We start from the raw sequence: 20097 nt of genomic DNA, 5'->3' as shown, positions 1-20097 counted from the left end.
CCAGTACGTCTTTGGACTGTGGGAGATATCCCAAGCACCAGGAGGAAACCCACACAAGCACAGGGAGAACATACAAACTCCACACAGACAGCACCCCAGGAATTGGACCCAGGACTCTAACCACTGCATCACCAATAATATAACTGTATTATTTTAAAATAATAAAAAAGTATTAGAAAACATATATTAATTATGGAAGAAAATCCTGCAGCTCTCCAAGTACAGTATGTTGCAATAGCTGACACAGTACAAGTAGAGGCTTTTTTCTGACCTCTGTAAGACTCTGTCCTCTCTCTGAGTTGTAAGACAGTGAGATTTGCACAACATGGCAGCTGATCAGTCCTGTGGGTTTTTCAAAAACAATAATAAACATGAATGCAACTCTACAGATTGCTGTAACTGCGCAGCTAAAATCAAACGAGAAATTGGAGGGTAGTCTGGGACTGTTTTCAACCCTGCAGGGGCTTGTATTCTGATGGGAGCCCTCGCCTCTTCCTGCATGCTAATATTAGCTCTTGGGTGCAGTTCTGTGGATAGCAACTGTTCCCATGGCCTTGGCAGTAGGCCGCCCTGTCCAGGATTGAATCCCTATTCATGATCTGGCTGTTTTTTATTCTCATCTGATCCCTTTGAGCCAGCAAATATTTCATGTCCTGCTGAAGCCATCATCAGCTGATTCAGCTGAATCCCTCCTCTCTTTTTTTTTTGCTTTAGCAAGCCATGTCTGGATTTGTTAGCACCAATTAGAAGTCTGCAATCGTGTTGCGTTTTTCTGTATTCTCGGGGTTGTGTCAACAGAACTGCAGGACAGCCTACAGCCCCCCCCATCTCACACCGCTGTTTATTTCCGATCTCATTGACTGCTTGGGGAAATTACATACTGTAAAACAACAAGGTACTGTTGGGTCATTTATCTTTTATTCTTCTTACCTATTAACACCTCACTAAATTATTTATTTTTTCTCACACAGGTAACTTGTTTTCAGGGCATGTTGAATATGTCTGGAATTATTTAGGATTTTAAGGAAAATGGGCACATTGGATGGATTTTGATTGTGTTTGTGCTCAAATGGACAACTACTGAGAGCGGTTCAGTTTGCCAGTAAATGGGCTGATCTCTTTTGCATTTTACAAGCATACTAATTCTTTAGTAATCCAGCCTTCTGTCTTTTTAGCTTTGCTGGGTTTGAGTTACTTGTTATTTTGGGGTTTCAGACCGAATGTTTGGCTTCTAATGCAGGTAAGCTCCTCCCCCCCCCCCCCACACACACACACAGAACTTTAATGAAAGCCTTGAGCACTGCTTTTATGTGTGATGACTATGTTTTTAATACAGAGAACTGAAGCTCTGCTGACACAGGCTAATAGAAAAATAATCCAGTTTTGATTTCAGCCCCCAGCATTGCTCAAATACCCTTTCCAGCTGCTGAGTGTCTCTCCCTCATGCTGGAAATGCCTGTAGAGGGCTGAAAACATTCTGTACACACCCACCTTCTGTTCTTTCTTATTGTTTTCAGTACGTTTATTGTAGGACAAGCTTTTTTATTCATAAGGCTATTTCTGAGTACTTATCTTACGCCTCTTTTAATATTATTACAAACTCTGGTGCTTCATTATTCTGTAGTGCTTTGTCTGTGGAGCAATGGCGACATCAATATTACTAGGATTTTACAAATCAAGCATTCAGCATATTAATAATACCTTCTGAGAAATGTAGTGAAAGATATCTGTGAGATATAGAAAGAGAACTGTTCTGTATTTTAGCTGCCTTTTATGGAACCTCTTAGGATTGTAAGGATTTTCCTATCTCTTTTCTCTTTTGGTATCTCTGTAATTATCACGATATAGCCCTTCCATGCTTGGAAGATATAGCAAATGGCTGTATTGAATGTCATCAAAACATTGCTTAGTAACTTCATACTATAAGCACAATTATTCTGTGAGTCTTTGCTAACCTCTTAATTTAAACATAGTAGTCTTTCAAAATAGAGAAGACATTTGTCATGTGGTCAACATTTCTGAAACAGCTATGTAACTGTTAGGTGGCACAGTGGTACAGTGGTTAGCATTACAGCCTGGCAGTTCTTCAGCCCTGGGTTCACTTCCTGGGGTGCTATCTGTGTGGAGTTTGTACGTTCTTGCTGTGTTTTCGCTGGCTGCTGTGGTTTGGCCTGTGCCCTACGACGGGAAATTTGGCCCAGACACCGGGATAACTCCCTGCTCTTATAGAGAAATGCTCGGGGATCTTCAATGACCACTGAGAGTCAGGACCTTGGTTTAACGTCTCATCCGAAAGACAGGCTTTGGAGAATGTTTCTCACCAAAATGTATACATATCTTTTCAGTTCTGAGGCCAGTGTCAAGTTGATTAAAAGTCTAAATGAATCAGATGCCAAAGATTGTTTCATTTAACACAAAAAAGAGTATGCATTGGGTTTTTTAAATTCTAACATGTGTCCTGCAGGAATCTAACTGTTGTAGTTGGTTAATCGCCTCATTATTTTTGCTTTATATGAAGATTGTCTGTCGTTCTAACTCTGTGGCATTTCACCCAAAGGTCTATATCTTTAAGACTTAAGATCTTAAAAACCGGTGAAGTTGTTCTTTTTATACAACATCCTGTACAAAAATTGCTTTTGTGATTGTTGCTTACTTTAATTGTTGTTTGTAGTATATTACTACATTTACTTAAGGGCTCTGAGTTCTTCCAATTAACAAGTACCGTTCTGCAATACCTATTACAGAGACTTATGGTTTGTTCAGTATAAATCATGGTCTCCAGAGGTACTGCCAGAAAACTGCAGATACATTTTAGTTTTGTTATTGATCTCTATGATACTGACTGCAGTAAATCTGTAGATAGGAAGATCATGTTCCGATGACCTTATAAGTTAGTTAAGGACACAGAAGTACAACAAAAATATGACATTTGTTCACAAGCCTTAATGATGCTCCCACAGAGCACCACGAGTCTTCAGCACAGGTTTGGATCAATGTACTATAGATCATTGCATTAACTTAATAGCATAATCAAAATCTCAGTTGCATAAATACAGCACATATTGCACAGATTCTTTAAAGTATTCTTACATTAAATACATTTTTGCTGTACTTGTTTTTTTATTGCATAAAGCATGCATTTTGTGTTTTTTACATGATTTTGTTGGCAAGGATCTTGTCAACATTTAGCAATTCCAGTCTCAGTCGTAAAGTCATTACTGGAATTGTCACAGGCGGGGGACACTGAGCCACTGGGTTGGCCGTCCTCTCACTTGTTGGGGAGATCCTGTGGAAATATTGTGATAATAAGTGGGTTGTACACAGGTCTTGGGTGTTTACATTACAGCTGTGATTTGTTCTATCATTGTTGTGGACATTTTTTTTGTATACATTTAGAAGCACCAGTTTATTATTATGCCTCCTCAATTGTGGAAATGAGGGGGTGTAGGCAGGCCCTCCTCAGACTGCCCAACCTGGCGTCATAAAGTCAAAGATTTCATTTTTGGAGCCACTTCAGGCTTCTTTTTATTTTCTCAAGCCCCAGAGGTTCAGCGGTCATTGAAGGGGAGACACATCCCTCACTGACTGCGCCTCAAACCTGAAAGAGCCACACCCGCAGGGGCCACTGAGTTGCTGAGAGGCGAAAAAACACTGGCCGAACACTCCCCACCCCACTCTTTGGTTTTGCGTTGCCATTTGAGGAATCGCGGTCCTGTTTAGCTAGTTACACCCCCCTGACTAAGTCCGTAGCTCACTCATTACCTTACTTGGTTTTAATTGTTTTTTATATTTTATTTATAATTCCAGACCTTTGAATGTGCATATGTCGTGTGGGTTCACTTGCGTTTGAAGACAATATCTTACAGTGCCACAATTGCCTTACTGCAATTATACAAGTCTATACAAAACCAGAATAAATTAAAAAGATTTCAAAAGATAAGTAGCTGTTAAACGGCCTATAGATTTCTTTTGAAAGACCTTTGAAGTACTGATGCCTTATATTTGTTGTAATGTTGGAGTTGTGAATAGTGGTTATGACCTGAAATGACTGTGGGTATTATATCACACAGCTTGTTGAAATAGACACAGGAGGAGAGTGATCTCTGCCATTGTACAGTATTATCTTATTCTATAGTTCATGTAACTAGAGAATAACTGGTCATACAAGATTAACCTTTATAGAATTCAGGTGAGAACAAAGCTGTGCCCTTAGCACATAAAGTACATATACCTGGAGGCCAACAGAAGAGATTAGATCCGTTTGCATCCAAACTGAAATGATACAGAAACAAAACACAACAGATTTGGTAGGGAATGTGCAGATAAAAAAAAATATTTTAATAGCTGCAGATAGGAAGTATCTTTTTTGTATACATTTATTTCTACTTATTTATTTATGCACTATTTCTTCTCTCCTTTTGTGAAAAGTAGCTGCCAATTTTTGGTTAAATTATATATTTTAACAGTATTCAGTGAGAGTTCGAATGGACCATGTCTAAGTATAAGACACATCCAAAGGGCTACTGTACGGTAAAAGTCAGTATAGCAGTGACATCTGATACTTTAATTATTTAATTAATTATTGATGCATTCACTTTGCTGCTTATGTGTAGTTTTATTTATGTTACACAGGCAGCCTAGTTTTTCTCTTTTTTGTTATAGTTGTACTATGAATTGTGTATACAGTATCTTTGGAAAATTGTAAGATTGCATTGTGAGATAACTTACAATTCTAAGGCCAGTTGGTACAATCAAACAAGTATAAAACCTATGTACAGTCTTTAAGAATACCGAAGGCATGCCTTAAAATAGAAGTTGGTAAATGTACAGTAGTAATGCATGAACAGGTTAAAAAAAAGACCAAAAAATGGCACATTTTGAAAATGGTAACATGAATTACACGTTTCAAAATTAAGATTTCAACACCTTCCACCCTGAAAAACTCATTTCGATGATTAAAGCTAAATAAACTCTTCAGAAACTTGAAGCTGATGCAGTTTTATATTGACTTTGGCTAACTCTTAATTTAGACAGACCGAAAGTGCAATTTAAGATCCGGCACAGGAAACTTTTAGACTAGGTGACAAATTAGGTTCTGGGCATCAGGAAGCTGCTTTTCAACAAAAGATACACAGTGGAAATAACTTGTTCTTTGCTTTACGTGAAGAAACTTTATATAGTTCATTTACATTTAAGTGGAATGTTTGCCAAAGTCATTAACACCTTCATAAAACAGAACAGTTTATATCCTGAATATGAAATATCCTTTTAATGGTAAATGTGGACTAACTAATGGAGCAATTTTCTGACTATAGAAACGTAAAGAGTAGTTTTTAACTTTAAATATAGAATAGTATATTCTTCTTAGTAGTCTACTGGGTTTAGGATAGTAGTGTCAACCAAGTATAATGCTGTCTTTTAAACTGATAAAGCTCAATATTCTTGAGCAATGTTCTGTATGGATTCAGTGTATATTCCTCAATTTCTGAATGTAATTGTTCATACACTACAGTAGGGTCACACCATTATTATCATAAAACAATAAAGAATATCCTGGAAAACAATACCTACTGGAATAACTATTTGCAGTTTTATGCCTGGGAGTTTAAATTCAAACTGTTCAGTAAATTCTACCATACTGTTGCGCTTCTGTATTAAATTCACTTTTAAAATTACAGCAGTTTGCACTTTAAGAGGTAGATTTTTTAATTATCCTTTAATTTCATCCTTCATCATTTTACAACTTATAAAGTGACTCAGACCGGATTTTGTAAACGAGGTCAGTAGTAGTTTGCTTTGTAAAACTCCAAGTCATTGTATTTAACCTTTGATGTGCTGTGCTAAGTCATCACATTCAGATGAAAAACTATTTTTTTTAATTAAACCTTAGTAATATAACAATACCTTAAAGGACAGAGACAAATAAATTGAAATTTAATTAGAAGACAGTAAAGCTCTAAGATTGCTGTCACAATTGGTTCTATATCTCATAAACATTCATGTATTTACAGTATACTGCAGTATTTTTCAATTGTTCTTTTCTTGTCACACGCAATAGAGGAGGATCTTAACATGTCTCTTTATACTGATCTGTAAATCCTAACCCTACCCCTGATGTACTGTTGCATGTCTCTGATATTTCTTGCTATAAGTGCGTGTACAAGAGAACTGTTTTGCAGTATGAAAGTAAAAGTGATTGATGGGAGGAAGGAGGTGATTTCTGTAGGGTCAACACACAGTTTAGAGACAGTTAACCTAGCCAGCCAGGGAAGTGGGCGAAGACCGAAACACTTGAAGAAATCTGGACATGCAGTCCAGAATCGGTCCCAGGACCCAAGATCTGGGAGAGTCAGTATTGCTCATCTCCTTGTCAGTGTGCCTGTATCCTGTTTAAAAGAACAAAATCTGTTTTCCACAAGCAGATCTGCCTGGGTGATATACTCTACGAAGTGTCCAAAGACCAAGTTGCTGACACAGCAAGGCAATACAGTTAAAGCATTAAATTAACACTTTTAACCTTACACATGTAGAAGCATTTACAAAAGGAAAATATCTTAAGCCCTACAATATGTAGTGTATTCCATTGGGCCCCATTAGGTTTGTAAAACTACCCATTCCCTCTTATTAACACTGTAATGCTTGGGGCATTAATGCACAAACACACTATAATGCCGTGAAACAATCATAGCCATTTTTTTAAGAAGGAAGGACCAAGAAAGAAGACTGGTTTAATCTTTTTTTTTCACTTTGCTGTATGTAACTCAACTACTTTATTCAGGCTCTAAAGAAGAGAAGGAAAGGAGAGAAGAGAATAAAGTCATTTTCAATTGCAGGCTGCAGTGTAACTTTTACATGTTTGACCCACCTTGGAAATTTGAAAGTGGTGCAACCTAATGTGTTAAATGAAAAATTCTATGGAATATTATTTTTGGAAAGAAACACTTACAGAAGTGTACTACAGGAAGCTAGCAAGGCAAATGTGCAAAACTTTGCACTCCCTTTCTTGCAGCAGTCTCTGAAGGTGCTGGATTGCCTTTTCTGTCTGTAAATTTCCCAGAGACCTCATTTATAAGAACAATAGCTGTGTCATTTAAAACATCTAATTTTGACATACTGTACAAGCTTCAGGCTTGTTCGTTTGTTGGTCAGACATTGTGTACTAGTTTTAACACATGAATCAATAAAAAAATATTCCTTAGCCTAAGGAAATTCGCTGCAGCAGGTTTCTTCCATTTTTCTAATGCTTGTGTTTAAAAATAAGAAAAATAAGCGTACACAGGCCATGATAATTAAAGAGCACAAGGAAACACAACAATCCAGTGCAGAGTCACCGTTGAGACAGAACCTATCCCAGCAAGCATTGGCACAAGGCAGGAAACACCGTGGGTGGGACTCCAGCCCATCACAGGACACACACAGACACGGACACACTCTCACACTGGGCCAATTTACCCAGAAGCCAGTGAACTTTTCAGTATGCCTTTGGACTGTAGGAGGAAACCAGAGCACTTGGATGAAACCCACGTGAACACAGGGAGAACATACAAACTCCATGCAGACAGCACTCCACAATTGAATCCAGGGCCCCAGCACTGCAAGGCAGCACTGCTAACCACTGAGCTACTATGCTGCCTAGAAACATAACTACAAATATTAAATGCTTTCAAGAATATAACATTTTTTCCTCTTTAATTGCAAAGTTCTTCTATAATCGCTGATCCTGTGCACTAAGGGAACTCGTGTGTTCCCTCTGGTAAAGCGCTGTTGGGAAAGTTGCCTCCTTGTACAGAGGTAAACAGCTGACAGGAGGAAGTAAACAGCTTCCAGCTATTCTGGCCTGGAGTTGCCGTTGTGTAGGACCTCTCACCTTTTGGGGTGAAAGGCCGGAAAAAATCTCTGCATCACCGCATGTTTGTGAAAAAGTTTGTAGGGCTCAGTTCGAGGATTAAATCAAATTTAATCTGTAATTGTACTGAAAGTATGAAAAAAGTTTTCAGACTAATGCTAGGGATACATTCTTATCAACATTTCCTGTCATTTGTCGGACATTTCACTGTAGTAAACTTTCTTGCAATAACTTGAAATTATTGCAATAGCATGGCTGATGATATATCTAAGATTTCAACATGTGTTCTCTGAACTGTATAGCCTATCCTGTCCCACTGTATGCCCTTTACAGTGCAGGATAGAAAAGTTCACATTCCAGTTGCCTAGAGTAACTGTGTTCGTTAAAATCATAGCGGATAGAGGAAAGTGAACATTTATTCAAAAACATTTTTATTGAGGCAAAGTGTTTATTTTTTCAATGAATCTCTCTTGCCTTAGCTCACAATTCTTATGTATTGAAATTGTCAACAGCAGTAAACAAATAAATGGCTTTCAAAAACTAGCACAACAGAATCTGCACGGTTCATTAATTCCCCTAAACCATCAAAGTGGACCTTCTATTATAAACACAATAAAGCTCTGTGCTCCACTCTTCTTCCTTTTGGCAAATTGGAAAATTGAAATAGGTATAATTTGTCCATTTGGAATGGATGTTGTTTATCCAAGATAATGTACATGATCATATTCGTGATTTTGTAAAGCTACAGTGAAGGGTTTATTTTAATGACTGTAACTAATTTTGTATTTCTCACAGTTAAATTAAGGAATGAGCAAGTACAAGAAAGTTCTGTTTGTTTTCTAGGTCTTAGGGTGTCGATAATCAACCTGCTGAGGATTTTTTATTCAGGAATCAGCTTTAGCAGTTCCTAAGTATTGTTAGGATTTTGTTTTAAAATAATGGTTTTCAACCTTGATAAATGTGAAAGCAAATACATTATCCAAGGACTTTTAAAAGTGCGCATATGCACTACAGGAATGAAAAATGAACGTTTTACAGAAACGTTTTAGCTTTTCTAAATGGATATTTCCTGTGCTATTCTTCTTATTGCAGATAACATTTTGAAACAATAGCTTCCAGAAGTTCCTCTCAAACTTTTCTTGTTTGAGAGGAACTTTTCTGACACGTTTTCTTAGTTCACTTCATGACTTCACGTCATGTCCCCAGCAGTATCTTCCTTTAGTTTTGCAGAAAATACAGTTACTGCATTCAGGAGGTGAGATTTCCTACTTTAGGTTTCTCGAAAAAAAACTCAGGTATAAATAATTTGACCTAAAATACATGTTGGCTTTGAGAAATATGACACCCTGGGAATGTGGGGCACAAAGGGTCATAGGGCATTGTGTTTTGCGAGATAAAGCATATGACTCCACTACAGTTACAGTGCTGACTGGCTTGTTTATGAAAATTGCAAATCTAATCAACCCCACTTCCTGTTTTACAGCCACTGCAAACTACGTATTTGGTAAATAGTTGAATGAACAGGTTGTTTTCATTAAATTTTATACGGTTCTACTTGAAATTTTTTTATTTTTGAAAGAGAGCAACTCTTAAGGTGTCATAATAAGCTGAAAGTTACGTGCCTTCTTCCCAAAGTCCAGTACGTGCTCCCTACTAGTTCAACAGCAGCACGGGGATGATCCAGTGAAATGCTGCAAGGGTGAAGATGGAGTGGAGCAATGGATGTGAAAATAAACCATGCAGGCATGAAGAGTGATATTTATATGTAGGCAGGCAGAAGAGGCGAGACTACAGTTTGATCCCCTCCCAGACAAGCTCATACAGTATGTGTAGCGAAGTGGTTGAAGTTATATACAGTATGACTTGCAAAGTAACCTCTGAAGCCTCTCTTAAATTCTACCTGTGTAAATACAATTGGATTATATCATGCAAAAAGTTAAGAGGGAAGCTTTCATGACTGTTATAGCACTGCTCTAGCACTGTAGTATTATTGGTCAGGCCTCAACAGGCTTGTTCAGAGATGTTGTGGTTAAGGGGCAACTACAACTCTCGAAAGCAGCAGGAGACTCTGTTTTTCTGCAACGAAAAAAAGGAATTCCCTGCCAGTTTCTTTAAGCAATAAACTCTGTGGGGAATCCCCTGTGTAATGAAGCAGGCTTTTGTGCCTGTAGGATGCTGTGTGAGAACCTTTTCATTTGAAATTATAACCTGTCCCTTTTTCTGAAAGCTGTAATGGCTCTTAATCCTTTCTGCTTTCTTTGGGCAGAAAAATACAACAAATGGCAATTACAAAAAAAGAACGGTAATCCTTTGTTTAATACACCAGACACCTTGCATGCATTTAGGGCTTGAATACATCTCTGCTCTTTTAGTGGGATGTGTCGTTTTGTTTTGCTTTACTGTTTGAATATATTCTCTGAGCTCTGTTAATCTCATCTTGTCTGTGACTGTAATTACAGTTAATGATAGTACATATGTTAGAGTCGCAGCGCTATTTTTGCTCTCGAAAGGCAGCTATTCAGAACCATTCAAATTGGATTGTGTGAAGCAGAAATATCTCAAAGAGTCTCCTGGGTGTCTTTAGAGCTGTGGATCTACAGTATATACAGTATGAATGGACATATTAATTAATAAGCCAACTCCAGAAAGGAGTTGAAGTGCCTTTCTTGTTCACACAGAATAATGTTAAAAAATGTTATATCATTTCCTGTTTTGACCATCTTTCTTTTTGTACCTACAGGAAGAACATCTGAAGGTTGAGACTTACTGGTCAAAGGTAAGTCAGATGATTGTATGAAATGTTCGCTTTAGGAAACTGTTTTAGTATTCCAGGATAAATTGCTTTTTCCCATCTATTTAGTAGGTTTTTGGTTGCATTTCCAATAGAGCTTTTCACAGTAGTTTGCACCGAAAGTGCACACTGTTTTCTACCTAATATAGAATATAATTGGGGCCCTGCTTAAGTCATGGGTGAATTGGAAGCAAAGGACTAACTAACCTGCAATTTAGTCTTCCAGCCACAGTCATTGAAAGTTCTGTCTCTGAAATAACATAATAATTAGTGTTCATTAAACAATCATCATTTTGCTTTATTTCCAACATGTAATGAACTCTTTGTTTTTTATGCCACACTGCATATTAGTGGTGCAATAAACATTTAAGTGGCTGCTAGCATTTATTTTACATTTAACAGCTTTTTGTGTGTGTATGTGTGTTTGTGTAAATATACCTTCTACAAAAAAAGAGTTTTCAGTTTCTGTAGCAATACAGATTCTGTAAAGAGGAATATTGTGATGAGTGATTCAGTCTTTTTTAAAGCTGTAATGCATTGTATAAATGATATTATATTCCATTTGGAAATTGAACAAAAGAAAACAAGTGGACAGTACTTACAAGCTATTAGGTATAAAGATAATAGCAGGTATATGTTTGGTTTCAGGCAAGTGCTTGACATTATTTTGCTTTCAATAAACCTGTGGTTTTTGTCATACAAATCCATGTTTCCATAGACAGAGAACATAAAGATGCTTGTACCAACTAAAGTGGGCTTGCTTTAACACTCTGCTCTTTACAATTGGGGTGAAGTAAGAGATGGGAAATATATACAGTACAGGAAGAAACTATAATCAAAGGCTGCTGTGTAAAGGAATGAGGGAAAGTGTTGTGCTGATTATTTTACCTATAGCTGCAGCGTTTCAGTTGTCACTCTACAGTAGTTGCTATACTGACATTGCCATACATTACGTGTAGTGATCTCCTAAAATTTTACGTCTTGGATCCTGATATCAAGTAGTTTGTGTTTCTTCCCACCTTCCAGTGTTTTTTCTTTTAAACGGGCTCCTCTCACTTCACATCGGAAAGTTAAATCCAACAAAAGAGAGCTTCTTGTAACAAGAGTTGGGTTTCTCAGTAGCCATTCTGTTAATGCTGCTAACTCCTGGGTGGAATAATGTCGACAGGAACACAATCACCATTTAATAGAGGGAAGAGTCAGTTTCCTGACATAGTGTGCCGCTTCTGAATTAACTCAGACAAAGCTGATATCTGTCAGTTACTAAATTGATTGAGTCAATAAAATGTGGCCATGCAATACTGTATATCAGCATGAGAGTAAATCCAGTGGAGAGTGAGGAGAGTATTTGTACATGTTTGAAACGAGTTTCCTGGGGTTCTACATGCTTTACATGACTATTTTATTGTTATATGATTAACTGTAATATAGGAGATGTTTCGAAGAGCTTGCAAGTAAAGCAATGTCAATGTAAAGCAACATGAAGGCACAATAAATTCAAAGGACGTTATTTGTGAAAACAATAGTTAACAACCTAAGAATAAGTCTGGTACTGGGCCAAATTACCACACATTATTAATGCTTTGGACATCGGATCTCTTGTTTCTTCTGCACACAGCATAATGTATCTGCTTTAGTTAAACCCAAGTAACTCTTGTATGAGTTGGCACAAAACACTGAAAGTTCAGTAAATATAGTATTTCATTAAGCATAAACTTATTAGTCTCTGTTAAAGTTAATAAAAAAAGTTTAAGTAAATAAGAGAATATATATTTGTAATTTTCTTAATATCAAAAGCAATTTTCTGCAATGTGTTGTTGTTCCTAAGGGCCAATACCATATCTGAATAGTTCGAAATACTGAATATGTCTGGATTAGTATTAGAAGGTATAAGTCACTTGTGATTCTCTTTATCATGCGATAACTGTATCAGTGTATCAGTGTCTAACTGTACAGTAGATAGACTGTTGATAGACATTGATAATGTGATAAGTGTGTCACTGTTTATCAGATGTTATAGCTGGTATAAATTTCCATCTGGGTGGGGGGGCTTGTGTGAGTAAGGATAGCTTTTATGAACATGGTGTCTGTGATCGTTGCTGGAAGCACTTCTGAGTGTCTGTCAGTTTCAAAGATGGCTTTTTCTAAGTGTCATCTATCTGCTGCTGTTATTGCTGTCAGACTGCTGAAACCGGATTCACACACACAGAGGCAATCAGACATGCTGGCTACAGTCCAGAAGCACATCTCCACAAAAGAGCCACTCTTAAATTCTGTTATCACATGTACATATTATATACTGTGTAGTGTATATGCACATATTGCACATATCTTTCATATACTGTAGCTTGTGTATATATCAGGCAACACAGTGGTTGGCATTGCTACCTCACACTCCTGGAGTAATGTCTGTGTGGAGTTTGAATGTTCTCCCTGTGGTTCACAAGGGTTTCCTATTGGTGCTCTGCTTTCTTCTGACAGCCCAAAGACATACTAGTAGGTTAAATGGCTTCTGGGAAAATTGACCCTGGTGTGAGTGTGTGCATGTTTGTGTCTGTGTGTATCCTACTCTTTTTGGCGTTCTCGAAAAGAGTAGGGGTGTAACCCCGGCATCCTGGCCAAATTTCCCATTGGCCCTTACCAATCATGGCCTCCTAATAATCCCCCTCTATGAATTGGCTACATTACTCTGCTCTCCTCCCCACTGATATCTGATGTGTGGTGAGCGTTCTGGCGCACTATGGCTGCTGTCGCATCATCCAGGTGGATTCTGTACATTGGTGGTGGTTGAGGGGAGTCCCCATTACCTGTAAAGCGCTTTGAGTGGAGTGTCCAGAAAAGCGCTATATAAGTATAAGCAATTATGATTATGATTATGATTATGATTATGATGATGATTATTATTATTGTTATTATTATTATTATTATTATTATTATTATTATCCTGAAATCTGCTGTTGTTCCATCCAAGGTGTATCCTGCTTTGCGCCTGTTTTCTTTTTCCAGGATAGACTCCAGCTCCCTCATAACCCTGTACTGGATAAAAGGGTTTGAAAATGTATGCATGGATGTATCTATGTAATAAAATTGTAGCCTTAAAATAAATGTGTATAGATGTACACATTTATGTATGAATAAATACATATTGTACAGGTATTGTGAGAGCTGTGGGGGTTTGTCTGTCAGCTTTGTCACACACTGCAAAGGGTGTTTAAGCAGTTTACATTCTGTCTCTAGGGTGCCTATGAGTGAATCACACAGAAGATCAGACCACGATTTTGAAGACTGTCAAATACTTTTTTATACAGTAGCTCCTTTTTGTGCTCATATTGTGAACCACAATAGAATAAGCACATTACAGCCATTTCCAGTCTGGAATATTCTGGCGCATGTGTCTTTCTTCTCCCTAAGTGTTCAATTAACTTGGCCATTCTAAATCTTCTTTTAATTTGTTCCTGCAGACAGCAATCTCCTTGGTAGGCAGTTCAGGGTGTCTGACTGCAGGTGCTGCACATTTCACAGTCTAATATTAGATTCTGTGATACAATTAGCCTACCAAAGACAAGCTGAAAATATCCAAAATGTGACAGAGGCTTTTCTATACTGTTATTAATTTGGAAAATTCAAAATTGGCAGTCATTTACAGTTTTTTGGTTTGTGATGAAATAAAGCACATAGAAATAAGACTTATCAGTCCTGACAATGACACAATTGCCAGGCATGGTTAATATGTGGCTTTTTTTCATAATAATAGACAAACATGTAAGCACTGCAAGCTACTACAATGTAGCTCTTCAAATCGCAGGAGAAGAAATTATTTGTCTTGTATGTGTCAGAAATGGTAACAAAGATAATTTCTTGCTCTCACTGGCACTATTAAAGGGTGGCTCCTGTCTTGGTCTTTTACAGCAGCGGGAACGGATCTTGTTGGTTAACCTGGCCACTAGTAGAAAGATTTTCTTTTCATTTCTGTGAACTAATGCATTCCATTTGCATTGCTGCTTTTCTTGTTTTCATTTGTATGGAGGTTCCTGCTATCAGTACTAACATTGACTGCTTAATTTCCAAGGTCCTTTGGTGGGGAACTCAGAGCCAGAGAGAGCCAGTGATGAGTGAGCGGGGACTTTCAGAGTTTGAAACAGGTTTTTTGTTTGAGTGTAAATATTTATAGCTGTACTGTTGTACATTCTTTAAATAATAATAATCAAAGTAGTGGCATAGTGACTAGGGCTCCTGTCTCACAACTCTTGGATCTTGGGCTTGTTTCAACCCAGAGAAGCCTTCTGTGTGGAGTTTGCATGTTCCCTCCAGATCTGAGGGAATTTTCTCTAGAGGTTCTGGTTTCCAGAAACATAGCTGTGTTTGTGTGCGAGTGTGTGTCCTGTGGTGAACTAACATCTTGCCCAGGGTGCAGTCCCATCTTCCAGGATAGGTTCTGGGTAGTAGCGACCCTTAGCAGTATTCAACAGCCTTCTGATAACTGATAGATCAATAATTATTATTACTATTATTAGTAGCACCAGTTATTGTATATTGTATAATATTTCCCTGCAGTGGAGGTTATTATATCTGTCTTAAGAACTTTACTGGCAAACACTCTTTGTTGTTTTTTTTTCCTTTAAAAAAAAATGAATTGTAAAGAAAAAGAAGACTTGCAAGGAAAACATACATTGTAGATAAATGTAAAACAAAGAAACAAAAAATATTTTTGTGTAAGTACAGCAAATGTGGAGATGACGAATATGAAATGGGAAAGAGAGTATAAAATAAAATATTTCTATGCAGTATTTAATTTTTTTATATTTTTTTCAAATCTTATTTAACTGTCTCCTAACAGCATAAGATTAAATTATTTGACACATGAGAGGTACAGTAGGGTATTGGACTGCACACACTTACGTTAATATTTTATGAGGGTTTTCGCTTCTGTTTCTTCTCTATGTCTTAATGTACTGTTTCATTAAGGATGACAGTGTGGTCTCTAAGCACTGAAATATTTCTTCCTGGCCTCTGCCTTACATGTTCAGATGATCTGTGAACTTTCACCATTGTATTCCCGGTTTGTTCAAAACTGTTTTATTTTGTGAGTGGTAACTTGCAGGACTATTCAATTTAAAGCTCAAACTTGCTTGTCTTTCAGAACATTTTTATTTCCTTTAATGAGTCTTTTGTAGTCTGATTGTGAGAAAGTTTAAAATATTAATGGAGCACTGAATAGGAATCCTGTCAGATCCAATAGTTTTCATCCCTCTAGGACTAATGGCATTTTAAGATGATCTTTAATTCACTGGAAATGCTTGATTGCCAAGGAGTTATTTAAAATATGTCCTCATCAGATATTATACTGACAGAATATGCTGCAAAGTAATTGTACTTGAATAAAGATTAACCTTGCTATAGTTGTCAGGGAAAGCCTGGAGAGATTAAGAGGAAATGTTTCAGGAGCCAGTGAGTGTGACATCTTGTCCTTCACAGCGCTGAGAGCTGTGCGTTAAGGCAGGGTTTGTTTCAGAGCACCGTAACAAGCATAGCCACCATTTCCGTTACATGGACATTGATAGTCTGTTAATAGGTCACCTATTTAAACTCTCTTGTGCATCTGCTCAGCTGCTGTGGGCATGCAGAGGCATGTGGAACTGCTCCTACATTCTGACTGCTTGATTGAGAATAGGTGTAGTGCTGGGGCCCCCACAATTTTTATTTTGTTGAGTGGCTCTTCTGATTTGGCCTTGGTGTGAGTGTGTGCGTGTTTGTGTTCGCGTGTGCCCTGCAGTGGACTGGTGTCCTGTCCAGACTGTATCCTGCCTTGCTCGCCAGGTTAGGCTCTGGCTCCCCTTTCAATTCAATGTCATTTTGTAGATTGATCATCTCCATTTCTGCTCTTACACAATCTGGGATAAAGAGCAAGCTAATTTGTTCAGAGCTTCCATGAAGGGGTTTGAAGATCACACATAGCTAACACTACTGAAAATCATTATATCTGCCACCGAATTGTAGGCCAAGCCTATTCGAAAGGTCAGTGTACCTGCTAATGTCCTGAAGGTCAGCAGTGGCTTCATTTTCTTCCAGAGTTTGGAGCACAGAAGAAAAAAAATGCATTATACTCTACTGTACTTGGTGTAGCCAAAGGTTAAGTGTACTTGCTGAAGCCTTAGGTTAAGTTCAGAAAGTTTCACTGCTGTAATCTTACCTATAATTTTCTTCTGTTTCTCAGCAATATACAGCTCAAGCCAGTTTAATTTTTCTGCCACATCTGTTAGAAATGCCAAGTGAAGCAGCTACACAATGTCTGATCTTTGGATGGTATTTTCATTACTTGACTCTTAAAATACTTTGGTTTCTGACACAAATGAAAGGAATCACACAACAGCTTCCCTTCCCTGCTAAACCACTGGAACTCACCACACAGTAAAAATCACCATAATCGGATGACAACTCAGAAGTGATTAAAACTGAGGGTGTCGTAAAACTTTGCACAATAATTTGAATTTATTGTGGGGTGTGATCATGTAATTGATGTTATTAATGAACCACACTACTTTATCACCAAATTCTTGTTAGTAAATAATAATGAAGGCTAGGTACACAAGACTTCAAGAATATCAGACTCAGCTTTGACAGTTTGGCCAGTCATCACTGGCACACCATTGGTTGTTATTGATAACATGCTCCCGAATCAGCATATTCTTCTGGCAAAATTCTTCTTAACCTTGTTAAATATATCAAGTCCTCTAGGTGTGACTTCCAAACACCAAAATGTCACGACTGTCTCTGGAGTACTGAAGTCTTCAAGTGCCATTCAGACAAACACAGCAGACCAGACAAAGGTTAACAGATTCATCTCATTGAGAAGAAAACCACTTGCATGTGCTTTAATCCCTCCCATCACTTCAGCAGGTAATGTGGGCCATGGCGTTCACCACTAACTGCACTGTGGAAATGATGGGCAGAATTTCAGGCATGTTTCTGAAATCATTAAATAACGATTTGGCACATTGTCATCTTTAAAAAAGCTCTTTTCCTTTTGTTTTTTGCTGGTCATGTCTATAAAAATGAAAAATATGTATATCTGTATTTAAAAAGATACAGGGTACTTGTGAGCTTCCAAGTTCACTTAATTGGTTTGAGCTCATGCTGTTTCCTGCAGGAAAGTACTTCAGGAATGCCTTTTCTTTTTATACAATATGTTGTTCTCCCTGCACATTATTTTGCTCTCTCTAAACAGTATTTCGATCTCCCTCTGCAACACTGTGTTCTCTCTATACTTTGGTTTTCCGTATATACAGTAGCAGTTTCCTGTTCCTGTACAGAATTTTGATGTGCCAGCACAGTGCTTGGGTCTTGCTTTACAGTGTTTTGGTATCCCAATACAGAATTGTGACCTCCCTCCCTATACAATGGTTTGGAATGGAAATGGAATGTATAGCATTTTCTTATCTTATTCCCAGAGCTGGCCAGTCCTTGTCCTGGAGAGCTAGTCTGTCTGGATGTTTTCATTCCAGGTCACTCTCTCCCATCTTCATTTGCTGCTGCTTTAAAAAGCCGTAGTTAACCTGCACCTGCTATCCAAAATGAGGATGGGACTCTCCTACTCTTTATAGTGTTTTGTTGTCTCTGCAAAGCATTTTGTTCTCCTTATACAGTGTTTTGTTCTGTTCTATAGTATTTCAGTCTCCTCATACAGTGTTTTGTTGTCTCTGTAGAGTGTGTTAGTCTTTCTATAGAGCATTCTGTTCTCCTTATATATATCGTATCTGTATTTCCTTATCTATATTTTGTAAAACGGTGGTCGACTTAGATCTTTTTTTAAATAAATTATTTATTGAAAGCATCCGTTAGATGATAAGTCAAGCAATGTAAGTTATGTCTGCTGCAGAAGCTTTCGGAATAATGTGTGGGTGCATGCCCAGGAAATGCCACAGGTGAAAAGTCTTTTTTCTCCGTGAAAGCCTATTTGGATAAAATTGCCCCGAGTCATAAATACACCACATAGTTTGTGGTAGCTTTTCACCTTGAGAGCTATCTAACTATAGCTGCTCAGGGATTGGAGACACTTAAAACGGAGCTCCTCTCTTGACAACATTAATTCATTTTCTCTGCAGGTCAGGATACAAGATTGTTGTGACAAATGAAGGTGAATATTAGAATGTTGCTATTCTAAGAATGTTCATTCACAAACTCAGCCAAAGACAGATTATATAACTTGGCGTTTCTAAATTGCTTTACCTTATCTTGGTTTAAAATCTGTTTCGTGTGCTCTGCCAGGGTGAGTTGGTTCAGCTGATGCTTTGCCTTGGGATGATCGCTCTTTTGAACGATGGTGTTTATGTGTAAATGTGTTGTTGTTGTTATTTAGTTCATTCACAGTTTACAAGAACAAAGAAAATACATATATACTGTAGATTGATTAAAGTGTATATGGAAAAACTGCTCACCTGCGTTTTCTTGTGTACTGTATGTGTTAAAGCCTGGGACGTTTTGAACAGTCTGTTAATTGGAGCACAAGAAAGTCAAATGGGTTACGTGATGTGTTAATGAGCAACCAGCTGTTACGCATTACATAGCTACTGTGTACTAGTGTAAAGAATGAAATTATTGTACAACTTTGTGCTTTTAAAAAATCTCCCCACAATTCTTTGGCAAGTTCAGTTGCTTAAGCTTTTGAAATACTGTACATCCAGCTCTGGTTTAGTGCTTTCTTCTGTGCCTTGTTAAAAGAAATGGCATCAGTTGATCAGTTGTAAATGCAGTGTGAAATGTATGCCAAGTGAAAACTATTTTGAAGCATTTGTCGAGCACATTAAAAAGGTGATTAGGCTATTTAGGACCTTCACGGAATACAGACGTTGTTGTGGGTTGATTAAATCGCTGATAAATTTTAACGCTCTCCTCTGATTTGCTTTATCAGTTGAGGTGGCAGGAATATGACCCACCAGTCTATTTTCCCAACTCTTCCCAGTCTTACTTTGATTGTTGTTGGGAAAATAGACCATGGTTGGTCATAATGAGTTGTGCTGCAGGAGGTACTGTACCTTCACAACATTTGACAGCGTAAGCTCAACCTCAGGCAAAACAAATGATGCAATAGGAGCTTTAGGTTATAGCAGAATTGGGAAAGCCTGATTAATTATATTCCTGTGAATGAACCCATCCTCCCACATTACCCACTTGCCTCATTTGCAGCAAATTTCAATTAATGAAGTACCAGGTGCAGAAGGGGAGCACTCTGTCTCTGTTGTTTCAGTGATGGTAGGCTCGAAATGGTCAGCGACTTGTTAATCACGTGGCACCTGCTTTAGTGAATTACTGTGCCATTTGGAAAGTTTTTTTTAACTCTCTCTTTCTTGATCATGTGGTAAATTAAAATATGAAAAGCTGATGTAAAATAATATCTTCCATATATGAAGCAATTCAAACAAAACTCACTGAAATTTGTTGGAAAGCTGTGCTCAGGTCGGCA

General features: G+C 37.8%; 1 protein-coding gene across 2 annotated transcripts in view; it reads left to right on the top strand.

The window, feature by feature from the left end:
• mapre3b (microtubule-associated protein, RP/EB family, member 3b) overlaps positions 1-20097 on the top strand; it is a 90124-nt gene that overhangs the window by 30761 nt on the left and 39266 nt on the right. Inside the window, exons 2-3 of one of the 2 annotated variants that reach the window (XM_088625414.1) lie at positions 6423-6481; positions 10587-10622. The gene's annotated coding sequence lies outside the window, so the exon portion shown is untranslated. The remainder of the gene's footprint in view (positions 1-6422; positions 6482-10586; positions 10623-20097) is intronic. The other variant, XM_088625413.1, reaches the window with a different exon arrangement.

The sequence above is a fragment of the Lepisosteus platostomus genome, chromosome 3 (assembly GCF_059453375.1).
Source record: "Lepisosteus platostomus isolate fLepPlt1 chromosome 3, fLepPlt1.hap1, whole genome shotgun sequence".
Lineage (NCBI taxonomy): Eukaryota > Metazoa > Chordata > Actinopteri > Semionotiformes > Lepisosteidae > Lepisosteus > Lepisosteus platostomus.
This window is presented reverse-complemented; position numbering and strand designations above follow the sequence as displayed.